This window comes from Heterodontus francisci, chromosome 14, assembly GCF_036365525.1.
Source record: "Heterodontus francisci isolate sHetFra1 chromosome 14, sHetFra1.hap1, whole genome shotgun sequence".
Lineage (NCBI taxonomy): Eukaryota > Metazoa > Chordata > Chondrichthyes > Heterodontiformes > Heterodontidae > Heterodontus > Heterodontus francisci.
The window spans coordinates 99,498,259-99,518,042 of NC_090384.1; the positions used below are offsets into that span (position 1 = coordinate 99,498,259).

General features: G+C 45.6%; 1 protein-coding gene across 5 annotated transcripts in view; it reads left to right on the plus strand.

Annotated features, from left to right (window-relative positions):
* Positions 1–19,784, plus strand: part of LOC137377181 (doublecortin domain-containing protein 1-like) — an 822,721-nt gene that overhangs the window by 321,100 nt on the left and 481,837 nt on the right. The window lies entirely within an intron of this gene.

Genomic DNA, 19,784 nt, shown 5'->3' on the forward strand with positions numbered 1-19,784 from the left:
ATTTTTTTGTTGTCACTAATGCAAGATTTTTTTCTGCAGTCAGTGATGGGCTGGTTCGAAGTTTTCCGAATACAGAGATCTCTAAATTATCACACATCTTACCTGTATTTGTATAACGTTTCAGAATGTGCCTGTCTGTCATCGTCCAGGTATTGCATTTTGCATGAATTGCAACCGGACAACCTTACCAAAAAAAAGTTGTAAGAAAACAAGCAAGAAACCCAATCATGTCCTGTTGTTATTTTTTCTGACCTTGAGATAACCTGGAGAGGTTGTTGAGATAATAAGGAGAGGAGCCAATTCACTGCCAATCTAGAGAAGCAACAATAATTAGCCTCTCATTGACCTCCAAGCACTTTCCCACAGGAAGTACCTTAAGGAGGTTAACAACGAAACATTGAAACCCTGTATCAGACCCCAGACTACCTGTGAGCAACACCACAGGAGAGCAGCTAGTGTGTAATATATCCAAATTCACAGCAACATTTATAATTTATATGATTTTAATACATTTTGCTTCCTTCATTTTGTAATACTATTTCTCTCTGAAACCTTGCTCCTTCCACATGCAAAACATCTGTCCGTGACTTAATTCAAACTGTGAAAGTCATAATTTTATCAACTGACAAATTTGCAAACCTCTGCACTGTGGTTTTTAGTGGCAGGGCAGTGTTTTCAGATATTTGCACTGTCTTAGTTACAAATACCAAAAATGTAATTTTATTCAGTACTTGCTAATATTTGATGAGCTATATATGCCATAAATTTTGTCCTTCAGACTACATAAATTTTGATTAATATTGTATTTCAGCCACCTGGGACATACTTATAATCTTTGTCCTGTATTTTAAATAATAGCAATTGAAATCTTAAAAAAGAACAAATATTAATGTCTGAAAGTTTATTTAAATTTAAATTATTACATCTTCCCTTCGTACTTAAATGGTCATAAACCACGTTTCTATAGAGAAACAAACTTCAAAGCCAAGATGACAAGCATTGAATTACATATTCAGGAAAAATACTATGGCCATTCTTTTTTAAGTACCACATGCTGAATTTACCTTTTACAGATATTTTATTGTGGAATTCAGTAATAAAATAAAGCAGTTTGAATCAGTGGGAAACGAGTTCCATTGATTGCTACTTTAGTGACGTGAGTTGAATTGCCTTAATGGCTCTTAAGATTCTTCAATGAAAGAACTTGTGGCACAACAGTTACAGAGACCCTTCACTTAGCACTAAAGACCACTTAGCATTTAATAGGTTGATTGATACACTTGTGGTACAATGAATTTGCCAGTAAAAGCAAGGCAAGATAAACAGCACTTTGTCCTCTAATCCTTTATGCGATTCACTGTTTAATTTCTTACACTTTAGCCATCAAAATACAGCCAGTTTCTTGGCTTTAAAGGGTATAATTGTATAGCTGCAAGAAGGAAATCATTTTCTGTACTGGTTATATTTATTTATATGTCTCATGTTTAAATTCATTCTCCATATATTCTTTCGTGAATGCAATATAATCAACTAAATCATTTAAAAGCGAGACCAGGATTCGGTTTATATTCAGGTTTTTCCAATATGAGTTCCAGTTAACCCTGCCCTTATGAAGAATCATGTGTACAGATGAAAAATGTTCAGCAGAGCAATGATGCCGACACAAGGCTCTGTTGAAATACAAGCAAACGCACGTTTTGAATTATCACAGTTTCGGTGTAAATCTCTTGCTGTAACTTTTTTAACTTTTATTTTTTCGTTAATGGACTTTCCCATCAGCTGCTATCGTATCAGCTTGAGTCAGTTCTCTGGCATGGTGTTTCTTAAGGGTCAGAGATTGTAGCTGTTCTTGTAGCTTGACAGCGGTACTTTAACTGAGCAACATGATCATTTAAATACACACAGTTTGTATTGTTTTTTTAATTTTGATTTCTAATGCTTCGGGTTGTCCAGCAGCAGAAGGCCGTTGATCAGATGGCCATTTAGTATGATTTGTACCTGAAGGATTTCAGTGATAATATAGCTTTTTTAAATTTTGGGGAATATAGGCATGCTTGGCATTTTATTGACCATCTCTAGTGGCCCTTGAGAAAAGGATGGTCGTGATGGAGATATGTAGCATTGATACAGAAATGGAGGCGGGAATTTTATGCTCTCCCCTGCAGCAGGTTTGGAGGTGGGAGAGAACATATAATCGAGTGGGATGGTTGCGGGGGTGGCGGGGGGGGGGAGCCCCCCACCACCTTCTCGCCTCCGCCAAAACTAAGTCCTGGGCAGGAAGGCCTTCAAACGGACTTTCTGCCCCACTGCCAACTGAGGCCCTTAACTGAGCAATTGATGCCCACCGAAGGACCTCATCCCACTGCCACCGCAATTAGCTGAGTGGCGGACGGGCAGTCACCGCATGGGAAGCAGGGCGCAACAAACCGTGCGGGCTGTCTGCTGGCTCCAGTGGGAGGTGGGAGGTGGGGGAAACGGTCCTTCATTAAAAGGGAATGAGGGACCTGGCATCGGGAAAGGGGGCGCCCGCTGAGAGCCATCACCCTGCCCAGGCCCACGACCCCCCCTATAACCCCTCCTCGAGATCCCCACCCCGCAAGACCCCTCCCGTCCTGATCTACCTGTGTCCTGGGTCCAATGCCACTCCTGGGCCTTGGGTGGGTGCGAGGATCCTTGATCCAGTAGAAGACCTGCGCTGTCCATTTAAGTGCCTAATTGGCACTAGATGTGGCAGTCCTCCCACGAAGAGGCATTTCCAGATGTCAAGATCCCCATCACCAGGATAACATCCTGTCTGGAGAGTAAGGTACAAACTATCCAAGATCAGGAGCTGAGCCAATACCCTTGACACATCTAGGTCGTTATAATCTTGTTCATAACTCCTGACACAGAAAGTTGGGTACAGTCCCAAAATAAAACAGCCAGTGGAATCCTACTTTGGGACTTTGAGCTGCCATAACAACCAAAGAAAGTATAGAATACAAAAAAAAGGTCAACTGTTGCATCAGGCCTGTTCTCGAGGGGAATTGAATACAAAAGTTGGGAGGTTAATTTTTTTAATTCATTTATGGGATGTGGGCGTCACTGGCCAGGCCAGCATTTATTGCCCATCCCTAATTGCCGTTGAGAAGGTGGTGGTGAGCTGCCTTCTTGAACCCCTGCAGTCCATTTGGGCTAGGTACACCCACAGTGCTATTAGGAAGGGAGTTCCAGGATTTTGACCCAGCGACAGTGAAGGAACGGTGATATAGTTCCAAGTCAGGATGTTGTGTGACTTGGAGGGGAACTTGCAGATGGTGGTGTTCCCATGTATTTGCTGCCCTTGTCCTTCTAGTTGGTAGAGGTCGCGGGTTTGGAAGATGCTGTCTAAAGAGCCTTGTTGCATTGCTGCAGTGCATCTTGTAGATGGTACACGCTGCTGCCACTGTGTGTCGGTGGTGGAGGGAGTGAATGTTTGTAGATGGGGTGCCAATCAAGCGGGCTGCTTTGTTCTGGATGGTGTCGAGCTTCTTGAGTGTTGTTGGAGCTGCACCCATCCAGGCAAGTGGAGAGTATTCCATCACACTCCTGACTTGTGCCTTGTAGATGGTGGACAGGCTTTGGGGAGTCAGGAGGTGAGTTACTCGCCTCAGGATTCCTAGCCTCTGACCTGCTCTTGTAGCCACGGTATTTATATGGCCACTCCAGTTCAGTTTCTGGTCAATGGTAGCCCCTAGGATGTTGATAGTGGGGGATTCAGCGATGGTAATGCTGTTGAATGTCAAGATGGTTAGATTCTCTCTTGTTGGAGATAGTCATGCCTGGCACTTGTGTGGCGCGAATGTTACTTGCCACTTATCAGCTGAAGCCTGGATATTGTGCAGGTCTTGCTGCATTTCTACACGGACTGCTTCAGTATCTGAGGAGTCACGAATGGTGCTGAACATTGTGCAATCATTAGTGAACATCCCCACTTCTGACCTTATGATTGAAGGAAGGTCGTTGATGAAGCAGCTGAAGATGGTTGGGCCTAGGACACTACTCTGAGGAACTCCTGCAGTGATGTCCTGGAGCTCAGATAATTGACCTCCAACAACCACAACCATCTTCCTTTGTGCTAGGTATGACTCCAGCCAGCGGAGGGTTTTCCCCCTGATTCCCATTGACCTCAGTTTTGCTAGGGCTCCTTGATGCCATACTCGGTCAAATGCTGCCTTGATGTCAAGGGCAGTCACTCTCACCTCACCTCTTGAGTTCAGCTCTGCTGTCCATGTTTGAACCAAGGCTTTAATGAGGTCAGGAGCGGAGTGGCCCTGGTGGAACCCAAACTGAGTGTCACTGAGCAGGTTATTGCTAAGCAAGTGCCGCTTGCTGGCACTGTTGATGACACCTTCCATCACCTAACTGATGATTGAGAGTAGGCTGATGGGGTGGTAATTGGCCGGGTTGGACTTGTCCTGCTTTTTGTGTACAGGACATACCTGGGCAATTTTCCACATTGCAGGGTAGATGCCAGTGTTGTAGCTGTACTGGAACAGCTTGGCTAGGGGCGTGGCAAGTTCTGGAGCACAGGTCTTCAGTACTATTGTCGGAATATTGTCAGGGCCCATAGCTTTTGCAGTATCCAGTGCCTTCAGTCGTTCCTTGATATTACGCGGAGTGAATCGAATTGGCTAAAGTCTGGCAGCTGTGATGCTGGGGACTTCAGGAGGAGGATGAGATAGATCATCAACTCGGCACTTCTGGCTGAAGATTGTTACAAATGCTTTCGCCCTGATGTGCTGGGCTCCCCCATCATTGAGGATGGGGATATTTGTGGAGCCACCTTCTCCAGTTAGTTGTTTAATTGTCCACCACCATTCACAGCTAGATGTGGCAGGACTGCAGAGCTTAGATCTGATCCGTTGGTTATGGGATCGGTTTGCTCTGTCTATTGCATGCTGCTTATGCAGTTTGGCACGCAGATCGTTCTGTGTTGTATCTTCACCAGGTTGACACCTCATTTTGAGGTATGCCTGGTGCTGCTCTTGGCATGCCCTCCTGCACTCTTCATTGAACCAGGGTTGGTCTCCTGGCTTGATGGTAATGGTAGAGTGGGGGATATGCCGGGCCATGAGGTTACAGACTGTGGTTGAGTACAATTCTGCTGCTGCTGATGGCCCACAGCGCCTCATGGATGCCCTGTTTTGCATTGCTAGATCTGTTTGAAATCTATCCCATTTAGCACGGTGATAGTGCCACACAACACGATGGACGGTATCCTCAATGTGAAGGTGGGACTTTGTCTCCACAAGGACTGTGCTTATGTGTGGTTATGCTTCAGTTATACAGGGCATTGGTGAGACCACAGCTGGAGTATTGTGTACAGTACTGGTCTCCTAATTTACGGAAGGGTGTAAATGCATAGGAAGCAGTTCAGAGAAGGTTCACTGGACTAACACCTGAAATGGGTGGGTTGTCTTCTGAGGAAAGGCTTGTATATGCTGGAATTTAGAAGAGTAAGAGGCAACTTGATTGAAACATCTAAGATCCTGAGGGGTCTTGACAGGGTGGATGTGGAAAGGATGTTTCCCCTTGTGGGAGAATCTAGAACTAGGGGACACAGTTTAAAAATAAGGGTCGCCTAATTAAGACAGAGATGAGGAGAAATTTTTTTCTCTGAGGGTCGTGAGTCTTTGGAATTCTCTTCCTCAAAAGGCAGTGGAAGCAGAGTCTTTGAATATTTTTAAGGCAGAGATAGATACATTCTTGATAAGCAAGGGGGTGAAAGGTTATCGGGAGTAGGTAGAAATTTGGAGTAATCAGCCATGAACTTATTGAATGGCGGAGCAGGCTTGAGGGGCCGAGTGGTCTACTCCTGCTCCTAATTTGTATGGTCATATGTTTGTATGTAACATTTTGCATGGCTAGAAGACCCAGACAGACATCTTGAATTTGCAGCTACTAAAGATATTACGAATAGCTGAAGCAGCTCCAGCACCATTGTAAATTGGCACGCTGAAATGTATCCTCTTATTCATAATGGCAGAGCTGATACTCGGCAGATGAGATGGTCTCATTTTCACCTCTTTATCAGAATCCATTTAAAAAAACTCCCTTATGAAGTACTGGGAAATGGAAGTCTTCTCATTTCCCTTTTCAGACATCCATTGCCAGTATAGGTCAGGTATAACAAAACAAATATGAGGTAAAGTGCCCCAACCTCAGAACAGCACCCCTTATTCCACTAATGTAATATTTTTCCATATCCTACATCAGCCACCATAAGTATTGGGTTTATCTGAGTGGCCTTGTTAATTCTTGGCAAATTAGGGACAGTTTAGGCCCATACCCACTAATAACCATGGGGACATGTTGGCGTAGTGGTATTGTCACTGGACTAGTAACCCAGAGACCCAGGGTATTGCTCTGGGGGCATGGGTTTGAATCCCACCACGGCAGAAGGTGGAATTTGAATTCAATTAATAAATCTGGAATTTATAAACTAGTCTAATGATGGCCATTGTTGATTGTCGTAAACACCCACCTGGTTCACTAATGTCCTTAGGGAAGGGAAGGAAACCTGCTGTCCTTACCTGGTCTGACCCACATGTGACTCCAGACCCACAGCAATGTGGTTGACTCTGAAATGGCCACTCAGTGGTATCAAACCACTACAAAGTCAAACTCCCTTCCTAACAGCACTGTGGTTGTACCTACCCCATATGGACTGCAGTGGTTCAAGAAGGTAGCTCACCACACCTTTTCGAGGGAAATTAGGGATCAGCAATAAATGCTGTCCCAGCCAGCGATGCCCCCATCCCATGAACAAATAATAAAAAAAACTCATTGCACATGGGACCCTTACTCCCAACAGACAGGGGTGACTTTCGTCCCAAAAGTCCTGAATATATTTGAGCCCAGAGTCCAAGGCCTGTGTCGGACTCACTCTGCTGCTTAGATTCCTTAGTGTTCTTTGTGTGAATTATTCACTGTTCATTAGTGTTTATCACAGAAACAACTCAAAGTCAGTGTGTTGCTACTTAATGTGCAATGTGCAACCACACAAGTATTTCCTGAACTTATTGTCTCACTCAGTAGCATAGCTGAGCAAAGACCAAATGCTTTTTCACTTCGGACTTTAGAAGAAAATTAGGCAATTGATTCAAGCCATTGTTGTGCACCTGCTGGTGGCTAACTGAAGGAATGCAATGGTTGGAGGAATTAGAATAACTTTCTTGCTCACCCACTCTGCTCAAGAACAATGTGTTTAGTTTAGGAAGGCCGAATGAGAAAGGGAGAACTTTGTGTAAAAGAAAATGGGGGAAAAATAGTAGCCCAGATTTTAACCTAATCCACTCATTGGGAGCAGGACAGGTTGATGTTGGATTCTCATTTTACACCCTACCCAATTTTACACTTCATGGATTAGTAGGGAATTAAATCAGATGGGATGAAAAGCAGGTTTCCCATTGCTGTCGGGTGGTGGTTGATGGGGAGGGAGGTTAAAATTACCCCAGTATTTCTGATTTATTGCTGGGCTTGTGGTGGGGGGTGGTCAGCTGGGATTTCACCACCAGTCAAAGATGGTTTTTTCCTCATCTCTTCAGTCTGTTCTCTTTGAATACAACAATTCACTTGCTGATGTCCCATTAGCAGTTAAAGCCATATAACCCTATTATTTCATGCTTCAATGGCCCCAGACCTGCTTATGAAAGAAGCTAACGGAAATAGCAAGACGATGGAATCATTCATATCTGCAGTTCTGGCAGAAGCTCAGGAGGTCTCATCCTTTTAAACCACACTGATAAAGAAGGCACATTTTTTGCATGCTCAAATGTTTACATCACATACAGAGGAGCAGAGGTTGCAAAATCTTCAATTGATATAGTCTCAAGTAGTTGCCTTTGTAGTGGCAATCAGTCTCATTCTCCTTAATCCAGCTAAGTATGAAAGCTCCCTGTGAGGTTTTATGCATTTTTGCTGGATCGTTCCCTCATCAGATTTCCCCATTGTCATAGCTGTCTGTTAGCCGCATTTGTTAATGGTTCTCTCTCTTCAGGTGCTGTCCCTCTCTCCTTTAAGTCTGCCGTCATCACCCCTCACCTCAAAAACAAACCTTGACCCCACCGTCCTTGCAAACTATTGTCACATCTCCAACCTCCCTTTCCTCTCCAAAGTCCTTGGCTGGAATTTTACCTTGTGGCAGTGGCCCTGCCCACCGGGGGCGAGCCTGCCTCCACCAGGCCTGGAAGTCAGGCAGCAATTTTATGTGGCCCAGGCCCTTAATTGGCTTCGGTTAGGACCAATCAGAGGACTGGCAGCTCTTCTGTCCCAGCAGTGCCAGCGGGAGGGGTGGTCACTGCTAGAGCTGCACTCAGTGAGAGGAACCATGTCGGACACCAACGTAAAACAGGTGAGTGGGGGTCGGGCCTCGTTGGGGACAATCGGCTAGGCCCTAGCATGGCGGGGAGGTGGGAGCTGGAATATAGGGTGGGGGGAGGAGTTTTAGAGGGAGTGGCCCATGCTGCTGGTTGGGGGGGGGGCCTCCATGGGGCACAGGGCGTCTGATCAGGAGGGCCACAAAAATCCCACAATGAGGTATTACTGGGTGGCCTCCACAGCTGGGAAGTGCTCGGCCACCGCTGGTATTATGCCAGCGGTGAAGGGACAAGGCCCTCAAGTGGGAATTACTTGGCCACTTAAGGGCCTCAATTGGCCTGGGGCGGGAAGGCTGTTTGCTACTTCCCCCACTGTTGGTAAAATAGCAGCTGGAACAGGTAGGCGATGGGAACGACAGCAACCCCCCCCCAACCCCCATCTCCCACTTGATTTTACGTCCCTGCCCTGCTTCCCATCCTGCACCCGGGTGGGGTGGGGGGGACATACAATTCCAGCCTGTGAATGTGTTGTCACCTCCCAAATCTGTTTTCGTTCTTCCTGGAACTCCATGTTTGAATCCCTCCAAACACATTTCCACCCCTACCACAGTACGGAAGCAGTTTTTATCAAAGCCACAAATGAAATCTTATGTGACTGTGACCGAGGTAAACTTTCCCTCCTCATCCTTCTCAACCTGTGACATGGTTGACCACAACCATCCTCCTCCAATGCCTCTTCACTGTTGTCCATCTGGTTGGGACTGCTCTCACCTGGTTCCATTCTTCCCAGGCTTGACCAAAGAATCACCTGCAGTGACTTCTCTTCCTGCTCCTGGTGTCCCCCAAGGATCTATCCTTGGCCCCCCTCCTATTTCTTATCTACATGCTGCCCCTCGGTGACATCATCCAACAGCACAGCATTAGTTTTCACCTGCACACTGACAACACCCATCTGTACCTCACCACCACCTCTCTCGACTCCTCCACTTTTGCTAAATTGTCAGATGGCTTATCTGACATCCAGTAATGGATGAGCAGAAATTTCTTTCAAATACATATTGGGAAGACTGAAGCCATTGTTTTCAGTCCCCACTCCAAACTCCGTTCCCTAGCTACCAACTCCATCCCTCTCCCTGGCAACAGTCTGAGATTAAGTCAGTCTGTTCACAACCTTTGACCCCTGAGATGACCTTCTGACCTCATTGGCAACATCACTAAGCCCGCCTATTTCCACATCTGTAACGTCACCTGACCACTCGTGTCTCAGCTCATCTGCTGGAGAAACCCTCATTCATGTCTATGGTGCCTCCAGACTTGACTGTTTCAATACACTCCTGCTGGTCTCCCACATTATACTCTTCATAAACTTGAGGTCATTCAAAACTCTGCTGCCCATGTTTTAATACATACCAAGTCCTGTTCCCTAATCATCCCTGTGCTTGCTGGCCTACATCAGTCAAGTAATATCTTAATTTTAAAATTCTCATTCTTGTTTGCAAATCCCTCTATGGTCTCACCCCTCCCTATCTCTATAATCTCCTCCAGACCCACAACCCTCCATGATAATTTAAGCCTCTTGAGCATCCCTGATTTTAATCGCTCTACTATTGGTGGCTGCGCCTTCAGTTGCCAAGGCCTCAAGCTCTGGAATACCCTTCCTACACCTCTCTGCCTCTGTACCTCACTTTTCTCCTTTAAGACACTCCTCTTTGACCTAATATCTCCTTTTGTGGTTCGTTGTCATATTTTATTTCATAATGCTCCTGTGAAGTGCCTTGGGACATTTTTATTATGTTAAAGGCGCTATATAAATTTGCTTTTGTTTAGAAGCCTGCTATGGGACCTGACGACATGTATCGGGTTCGGGTCGGGTTGGGCCCTTCTTCAGGATACGACTTTCGGGCTTGGGTTGGGTTGGGCCGAGTCCAAGTCGGGTTGGGCTGGGTTGGGCCGGACATACACGGTAAGTGCACTACTGGTAAGTATTAAAAATAAAAAACTTGCCTGAGCTGGGAGTCCGGGACGAAACTGAGTTTGCGCAGTGAGCGAGTGATATCATAATGACGTCACCGCGCATACGCTGCAGCTTCATGGAGATTCCGAGTCCGAAGGTGAGTAAAGAGATGGTCGGGTCGGGCTCGGGTCGGGTTGAGTCAGGACGGGTTCGGGTCGGATTGAGCTCGGGGCAAAATTGGAGGGACTCGGGCCGGGTCGGGCTCGGGTCCGCAGTGGTTCAGTCGGGTACGGGTTGGGTTCTTTTTTCCCGACCTGAGCAGGCCTCTACTGTTGTTGTTGTTTTCTGGTGCGAGTTAAGTGGGGCAGTCAGTTACTACCAAGAAAACAAACCAGAGAAGAAAATTGACACTAAATGCATTTTTTAATTGTTGTGGTTGGAACTTGGTATGTTTTCAGCATTCAATTCCATTCAGTTTGCAAATGGAACTAACTTCAATGTCAGGCACTGGATAAAGAAAAGTTGTCTTAATCCTAAACCTTAGTTGTTGGAGAATGATTTGTCTCATTCACTTTATGGATACAACTGATTCATGACGACTCTTTTATCATGAGATGGGACTTCAGCACAGATCACTGGAGCCATTAGGCGGGCACAACTGTACCTGCGATATCTACCAGTGTGCATATTTAACCAATTGTTCATCTATCGGTATTCGCATTCCTGATTTCGTTCTCCTGAAGGTCTGCCTTAGACCTGGACTAGACTGCTAGGCTTAGAGTGTTCCAGTTATCCATGTCTAAACTTTTCCCACTGTTGAGAAACAAAGCGCTTCATATAACGGAAGTACAATCCTTGAGTCAAGCCCTAATCTTTCTTTGATGGCAATAGCTTTTGTAAGATAATTTGAATCTGACAAACCAAAAATGGTTGCAACATGCAAGTGGACAGTATTCCATCACACTCCTGACTTGTGCCTTGTAGATCGTGGACAGGCTTTGGGGAGCCAGGAGGTGAGTTACTTGCCGCAGGATTCCTAGCCTCTGACCTGCTCTTGTAGCCACGGTATTTATATGGCTACTCCAGTTCAGTTTCTGGTCAATGGTAACCTTCAGGATGTTGATAGTGGGGGATTCAGCGATGGTAATACCGTTGAATGTCAACTGGAGATGGTTAGATTCTCTCTTGTTTGAGACAGTCATTGCCTGGCACTTGTGTGGCGTGAATGTTACTTGCCACTTATCAGCCCAAGCCTGGATATTGTCCAGGTCTTGCTGCATTTCTACACAGACTGCTTCAGTATCTGAGGAGTCGCGGATGGTGCTGAACATTGTGCAATCATCAGCGAACATCCCCACTTCTGACCTTATGATTGAAGGAAGGTTATTGATGAAAAACTGAAGATGGTTGGGCCTAGGACACAGTGTGTTGACAAAAGTAATCAACCGGTGCATATTCTGCACTTTCAGCAGAAGCGAAACAGCACAATGCCAGCTAAATTGTACCCTAACACATCAAACCCTAAAGCATCCTGGGAAAGAACAACTTAAATCATTTCATTATTTCTAGCTACAATACTAATCCACAAGCCATGTATAAGTTAAAAAGAAAGCAAAAACACTAATCATGTGAAAGTAAACCAAATACTAACCAACGTACATATGTATAGTCAATGAGTGTATTTTACACTGGTGAGGTAAAACATTAAGGGCTGATGCCCTCTTTGCCAAAGTTGGACAGTACACTCTTTTAACAACAAACACGACCTTGCAGGGATAGAGGGCACTGGGTTTTGCTGCCATCGCTGGATTCCCCCAGGTGCAGGGCAACATCGATTGCACCCATGTGGCCAACATGACACCCAGTGTCCAACCTGTGAGAGTCATCAATAGGAAGGGCTTCAACTCCCTCAATATTCAACTGGTCTGTGACCACAAATGGTTCCTCCCTATTTGCCCTCACTTTCCTGGCAACTGCCATGACTCCTTCATATTCCAGCCATTTAGGCTGCTGCATCTCTTCACTCTAACCCCCAAAGTGCATGGATAGATCATAGGGGACAAGGGAAATCCATTGAAGAGATGGCTACTGACCCCTCTATGAGAGCCCCAGACAAGGCATGGAGGCAATATATCCAATGCCACCTGCGCAGCAGGCCAACCATCGGGCTTCTGAAGATGCGATTCTAGTGCCTGGATTGGTTGGTTGGTGCCCTCGACTTACCCTCCCTCCTCCACGGGTCGCTGTCATTGTGGTGGTCTGCTGCACTCTCCATAACTTGGCTGTCTAGAGAGGTGTGGACCTTGAAGGTGGTGAGGGCCTGGAAGAAGACAGCTCATCAGGGAGAGGGGCAGGAGCAGGAGGTAAGAGAGGAGGAGGAATTAGAGGCAGAGGGAGATGACACTGAACAGAGAGGTGCCCTTGCTGCATGACAAGGTGGCCTCCTCCTGCCTCCGTCTGGGAAGAGGACTTTCCTCCTCTCTCTCACAGCGTCTAACATTGGATCCAGGTTGGCACTGATGAAGCAAGGGGCAGCCCTAGACCAGGTTCCAGGCCTCTGACTCTTCTGTGACTTCTCACTACTCTCTGGTGTAGTGGGAGATTTTGTCACAATCAGCAGATCCCTCCCTCAGGACAACCAGCAGCCTCAGTGATTGTTGTTGTGGGGAGTCTAAATCAGTCTCACACTTCATCTGACCCACCTCCGTTCCCACGCCCACTGGCTCTAATTGGACAGGAAATCCATCTCCATCTCAATTTAGGGCTCACACCTTTGAAAATCTTAAAATCACTTGAGGCAGGTTTCTGACCCGAAAACAAACATGGTTCCTGTTTCCCGCCTCCATGGTGAAAATGCAGCCTTTGATCTGATACTCTCAGCCACCAGCTCAGATACTGGCACTGCATGTACCTAAGAGGCTAGTATAGAGACCGGATCAGCACATGGTGATCCTGGGCATGGGTAAGCTGCAGTCAGGCCAGGGAGAAAGGATGGTTCATGCACCAGCTCACCAAAGGGCGAGTTTCGCAGATGAGTTCTGCTGCTGGGGACTCAGATGTGGACTTCGATGAGGCGACATACAGGACAATGTGGATGAGATGTTGGGTGCATTGGTAGCCCTGTCAAACAGTCTCCTGTCACTGTCGAGGAGCATGGAAGAGTTCTGTTCCAACTTGGCAGAGGGCACTGTGCAGAGCCTGCCCTCTTTGCAGACTCTGTTGCATCTCCCTGTGGTGTTGCACACCCAAAGGCATTGCAACTGCAGCCCCCATACCTGTTGGAACCTTTGGAGGTCAGCAAATTCTCTGCCCTCCCTGTAAGGACAGAACCACACACCCTACCAAATTCAGGAACTCACCATAAAACCTCCAAAAAATGCTCCAGATAGCTTTCAGAGACTATGAAATAGCAGAAGTTATTCTAAATTACCTTGCCTGCAGTTGGGTGCCTGGCCCTCTAATTAAAGCTACTGCTGGTTTACTGTTGCAACTGAATGCATATTCTTTGGTGAGTGACAGCGAATATGTTGAATGCACTGGTAAGGCTGTTTGTTGTCATGACAGCACACAGGGGGTGCCTGCATGAACTTCCTTCCCAGCATGAGGCACTGCACTTGGAGAGCTGTCTCCAGCAGCACGACAAATCCAAATTTTGCATCCCATAATTCATGGTTCACTTGGGATCAGTTGTGTCCGCTGGAAATCTCCCCTCAGGTCTACTAAGAATATTTTTTAAAACCATTTTATTTTACTTTTTTTACTTAATTTTCTCTGCCATATGTCTGCAACCTTCTGCTGTCCTTTTTAAAAAATTCATTCATGGGATGTGGGCGTCACTGGCTCGGACAGCATTTATTGTCCATCCTTAATTGCCCTTGAGAAGGTGGTGGTGAGCTGCCTTCTTGAACCGCTGCAGTCCTTGGGGTATAGGTACACCTACAGTCCTGTTAGGGAGGGAGTTCCAGGATTTTGACTCAGCAACATTGAAGGAACGGCGATAGAGCTCCAAGTCAGGATGGTGTGTGGCTTGGAGGGGAACTTGCAGTTGGCAGTTGTGTTCCCATGCATCTGCTGTCCTTGTCTTTCTAGGTGGTAGAGGTCGCAGGTTTGGAAGGTGCTGTCGAAGGAACCTTGGTGCATTGTTGAAGTGCATTTTGCAGATGGTACACACTGCTGCCACTGTGCACTGGCAGTGGAAGGAGTGAATGCTTAGTTATTCCACAAAATATGCTTTTCACTTCTCTCATGCATTACACCAGATGTTTATTTCCGTTAGGACCCACATTCTGCCTTGCTGCATCCTCACAGGATCTACATTTCATCTTTAAGTTAACATTTTACTCTTCTAAACTGGCGCTTTCTTTAGTCAAGGTCATATCATCGAAGTCAGTGCTGAAAACAGGCCTAGTGGATGAGTACACTAAAGGTGACGAATTAAGGTGCCAGTTCTTAGGCTGGCAGTCTATATGGGATTGACCTGAGCCCCAAAAAACACATTAGCCATTTGTAGTTTTCAGAAAATACCTCCTTTTGTCATGTCATAGAGTCATAGAGTCATAGAGTTATACAGCACAGAAACAGGCCCTTCGGCCCATCGTGTCTGTACCAGCCATCAAACACCTAACTATTCTAATCCCATTTTCCAGCACGTGGCCTGTCGCCTTGTATGCTATGGCATTTCAAGTGCTCATCTAAATACTTCTGAAATGGTGTGAGGGTTCCTGCCTCTACCACCTCTTTGGGCAGTGCGTTCCAGATTCCAACCACCCACTGGGTGAAAAAATGTTTCCTCAAATCCCCTCTAAACCTCCTTCCCCTTACCTTAAATCTGTGCCCACTGGCTATTGACCCCTCCGCTCAGGGAAAAAGTTTCTTCCTATCTAACCTATCAATGTCCCTCATAACTTTGTATACCTCAATCATATCCCCCCTCAGCCTTCTCTGCTCCAAGGAAAACAACCCCAGCCTTTTCAGTCTCTCTTCATAGCTGAAATTCTCCAGCTCAGGCAACATCCTGGTGAATCTCCTCTGTACCCTTTTTTTTTTAGAATTAGAATATTACAGCGCAGTACAGGCCCTTCGGCCCTCGATGTTGCGCCGATCATCTGACCTACACTATTCCATTTACATCCATATGTCTATCCAATGACCACTTAAATGCCCTTAAAGTTGGCGAGTCTACTACTGTTGCAGGCAGGGCGTTCCACGCCCCTACTACTCTCTGCGTAAAGAAACTACCTCTGACATCTGTCCTATATCTTTCACCCCTCAACTTAAAGCTATGTCCCCTCGTGTTTGCCATCCTCATCCGAGGAAAAAGACTCTCACTATCCACCCTATCTAACCCTCTGATTATCTTGTATGTCTCTATTAAGTCACCTCTCCTCCTCCTTCTCTCTAACGAAAACAACCCCAAGTCCCTCAGCCTTTCCTCGTAAGACCTTCCTTCCATACCAGGCAACATCCTAGTAAATCTCCTCTGCACCCTTTCCAAAGCTTCGACATCCTTCCTATAATGCGGTGACCAGAACTGCACGCAATACTCCAGGTGCGGCCTCACCAGAGTTTTGTACAGCTGCATCATGACCCCGTGGCTCTGAAACTCGATCCCCCTACTAATAAAGGCTAACACACCATATGCCTTCTTAACAGCCCTATTAACCTGGGTAGCAACTTTCAGGGATTTATGTACCTGGATACCAAGATCTCTCTGCTCATCTACACTACCAAGAATCTTCCCATTAGCCCAGTACTCTGCATTGCTGTTACTCCTTCCAAAGTGAATCACCTCACACTTCTCCGCATTAAACTCCATTTGCCATCTCTCAGCCCAGCTCTGCAGCCTATCTATGTCCCTCTGTACCCTACAACACCCTTCAACACTATCCACAACTCCACCGACCTTCGTGTCATCCGCAAATTTACTAACCCACCCTTCTACACCCTCATCCAGGTCGTTTATAAAAATGACAAACAGCAGTGGCCCCAAAACAGAACCTTGCGGTACACCACTAGTAACTAAACTCCAGGATGAACATTTGCCATCAACCACCACCCTCTGTCTTCTTTCAGCTAGCCAATTTCTGATCCAAAGCTCTAAATCACCTTCAACCCCATACTTGCGTATTTTCTGCAATAGCCTACCGTGGGGAACCTTATCAAACGCCTTACTGAAATCCATATACCCTCTCCAGTGCAATCACATCCTTCCTATAGTGTGGTGCCCAGAACTGTACACAGTACTCCAGCTGTGGCCTAACTAGCGTTTTATGCAGCTCCATCATAACCTCCCTGCTCTTATATTCTTTGATTCAGCTAATAAAGGCAAGTATCCCATATGCCTTCCTAACCACCTGTGCTGCTGCCTTCAGTGATCTATGGACAAGTACAGCAAGGTCCCTCTGACCCTCTGTATTTCCTAGGGTCCTACCATCCATTGTATAATCACTTGTCTTGTTAGTCCTCCTAAAATGCATCACCTCATACTTCTCAGAGCCACTGCTCTGCCCATCTTACCAGCCCATCTATATCATCCTGTAATCTAAGGCTTTCCTCCTCACTATTTACGACACCACCAATTTTCGTGTTATCTGCGAACTTACTGGTCATAACTCCTATATTCACGTTTAAATCATTAATGTACATTACAAACAGCAAGGGTCCCAGCACTGATCCCTGTGGTACCCCACTGGTCACAAGCTTCCACTCTCAAAAGCAACCATCGACCATCACCCTCTGCCTCCTGCCACGAAGCCAATTTTGGATCCAATTTGCCAAATTGCCCTGGATTGCATGGGCTCTTACCTTCTTAACCAATGCATGGTCTACAAAAATGATTTGCTCTGCAGAGTATGTTTTCTTATCTTGCTTATATCCAAATTCCTGCCTTATTTAAAGCATTAATCTACTGTGCGCTCATACCAAGAACAACCGCAATCTGAAAATATACCCTCACATTTCCAATACTGTCCATACTGTCAGGTGCACGGGGGTAATCTTTCCGGTTTTTAATATCATGTGGGTGGTTGGAGAGGAGGGGAGGGTTGGGTTCGGGTTGAGAGTGAGGCTTCGCTGCTGCTGCTATAGACTCAGGAAACTACCTCAACAAATCGGAATGTGCCTGGATGCCACCGCAGTTCTGAAAGGCTTAAAACTTTGTCTCCTGCTTCCACTTTGATTAATAAGTGGAGTTGATGTATAACTATATGAAGTGCGTGCTATTGTTCAGTAAGGTTATCAAAAACAGATCAGCTCGTGCGACAGTGCAAGATGCAGACCCAAATACACATGATCGGAAGGGGAGAGGGATTTTAACATCGACCAGCTTTCCAGTGGATAACCTTTCCGGTGCATTCATTTCCCGCCCGCTAGTGTTGGTAGGAGGCTTTTGCCGATCTAACCTCTTGGACTCATTTAAATACTGCGGGTCCACTTCCTGCCTGGAACAGGAAATATAGAGGGCACAAAGCAACTGTTGGCAGCCAAAGATCATGCAATCCTTGAACGCCCACCAGCTTCCAGGTAAATTTTCGGGAGGGTCACGTGGGTGGAAAAGTAGGGGCATCCAAGGCATGGGAGCCTGTGACTTTCCTTGTCTGGCCCATAAACTAAAGTTTACGACTTACTTTTCTTGCCTCTCTATCTTTCCTGACAGCTGTTTTCACCTGGTGGAAAGCCATGGATGAGGTGTCAGCTGTGGCTCAGTGAGTAGCACTCTTGCCTCTGGGTCAGAAGATTGTAGATTTAAGTCCAAACGCAGGGGCTTGAACACAAAATCTAGGTTGGCACTCTAGTGCAGTACTGAGGGAATGCTGCACTATTGGAGGTGCCGTCTTTTGGATAAACTGAGACGTTGAACCAAGGGCCTATCTGCTCTCTCAGGTGGATGTAAACAACCCCAAAGCATTATTCTGATGACGAACAGGGGAGTTTTCCCCCTGTGTCCTGGCCAATATTTATTCCTCAAACAAAATCACAAAAACAGATTATCTGGTCATTATTATCTTGCTGTTTGCGGGACTTTGTTGGCCCACATTGGCTGCTGTGTTTCCTGCATCACAACAATGACTACGCCTCAAAAATACTTAATTGGATGTAAAGCACTTTGAGATGGCCTGAGGATGTGAAAGCGCTGTATAATTGTGAATCCTTCTTTTGTCGCTGCTCAGAGAGGAAATGCAATTGGATCCTGTTGCTGTCCGTAGAATTCTGTAGGCAGCAGGAAAGGCGGGTTCTGAGTGAGTAATTAACCTGGTCGGTTTGAACTGCCCAGCGGCCAGGTTATGTCCATGTGGGTAGGGCTAAAATTGAGCCTTCCTTACACACTTAAATGTGCCAATAAGTGAAAGCAATCAGCAGGGGGAATTCATTCACTTAGTTTATACTGGTGTGCACTTACATCCATGAGCTCAATTTACACTGCTAAATCCGATTCTCTTATCTTGGTGGCAGAATCACAAATGCATGAGTTCGGAGAAAAGAAAACCTAGATTAAGCTGTGTGTGGACCCAATGAGCCCAGTCACTTATTACTAGTCTCCCCTTGTTAAATCTGAATAATCACCAGTGTAGAAGTATTTTTTAAGTTACACGTTGCTCAGCTCAGATCACTGACTCTTCAAAATGCTATCAGTTAGTTGTAGCAAAAAAGACATTAGTTAGCATTTCACAGAACTATTTATATAACCTGTATATCATTGAAAGCACCTGTTCTCTTGGATTCTTCTGAGCCCTGTGTGAAAAATTTGATTGAATAATATGATGGCGCACTTCTGCAATTACATTCCCTCGATTATTTAATTTGATTTATGCTTCAGTTACAGTTTTCTCTGCTTCTAAATTAGCACAAATGTCACTTAGTAGGTAGTTGTGAAATTGAATTGAAATTGACAAGTAGATGACGGTGAAATGGAAGTTGAAACAGACTGGAGACGAGCATCTTACCCATATGTCTTGCCTGTATCATCAGCACAATGCTCAGTTTAATTTCAGCTGGCTTGAACTGTAACAAGCAGATATCATTCAATAATTCACAATTTATTTCAACATTGAAGCTGATGCCTATGTAGAATTTGTTGGTAATGTAACAAAGATTATGAGGTCGCTTAGAGGCCTAGAATTAACTAATGTTACGTTTCTGTATTTAACTTAATTCATAGAATCATAGAATGGAATCATAGAATGGTTGCAGCACATAAGGAGGCCATTTGGCCCATCAAGCCTGCTCTACCATTCGATAAGATCATGGCTGATCTGGTTGTGGTCTTAAGTCCACTTTCTTGTTTGCTCCCCATTGTACTATATTGTCAGTGTGCTGTTAGTATTAAATGAGGATAGTAGACTTTGGGTCCAAGTAACAAGAGTTTATTTACAGGGGTCTTATCTCTAAGGTATCTACAAGAACACTGAGCAACATGAGGTTCAGACTCGTGACATCACATCCTGTGATGGTGCTTAAGGTCTACATACATAATCTATCCAGCAACCGCTTAT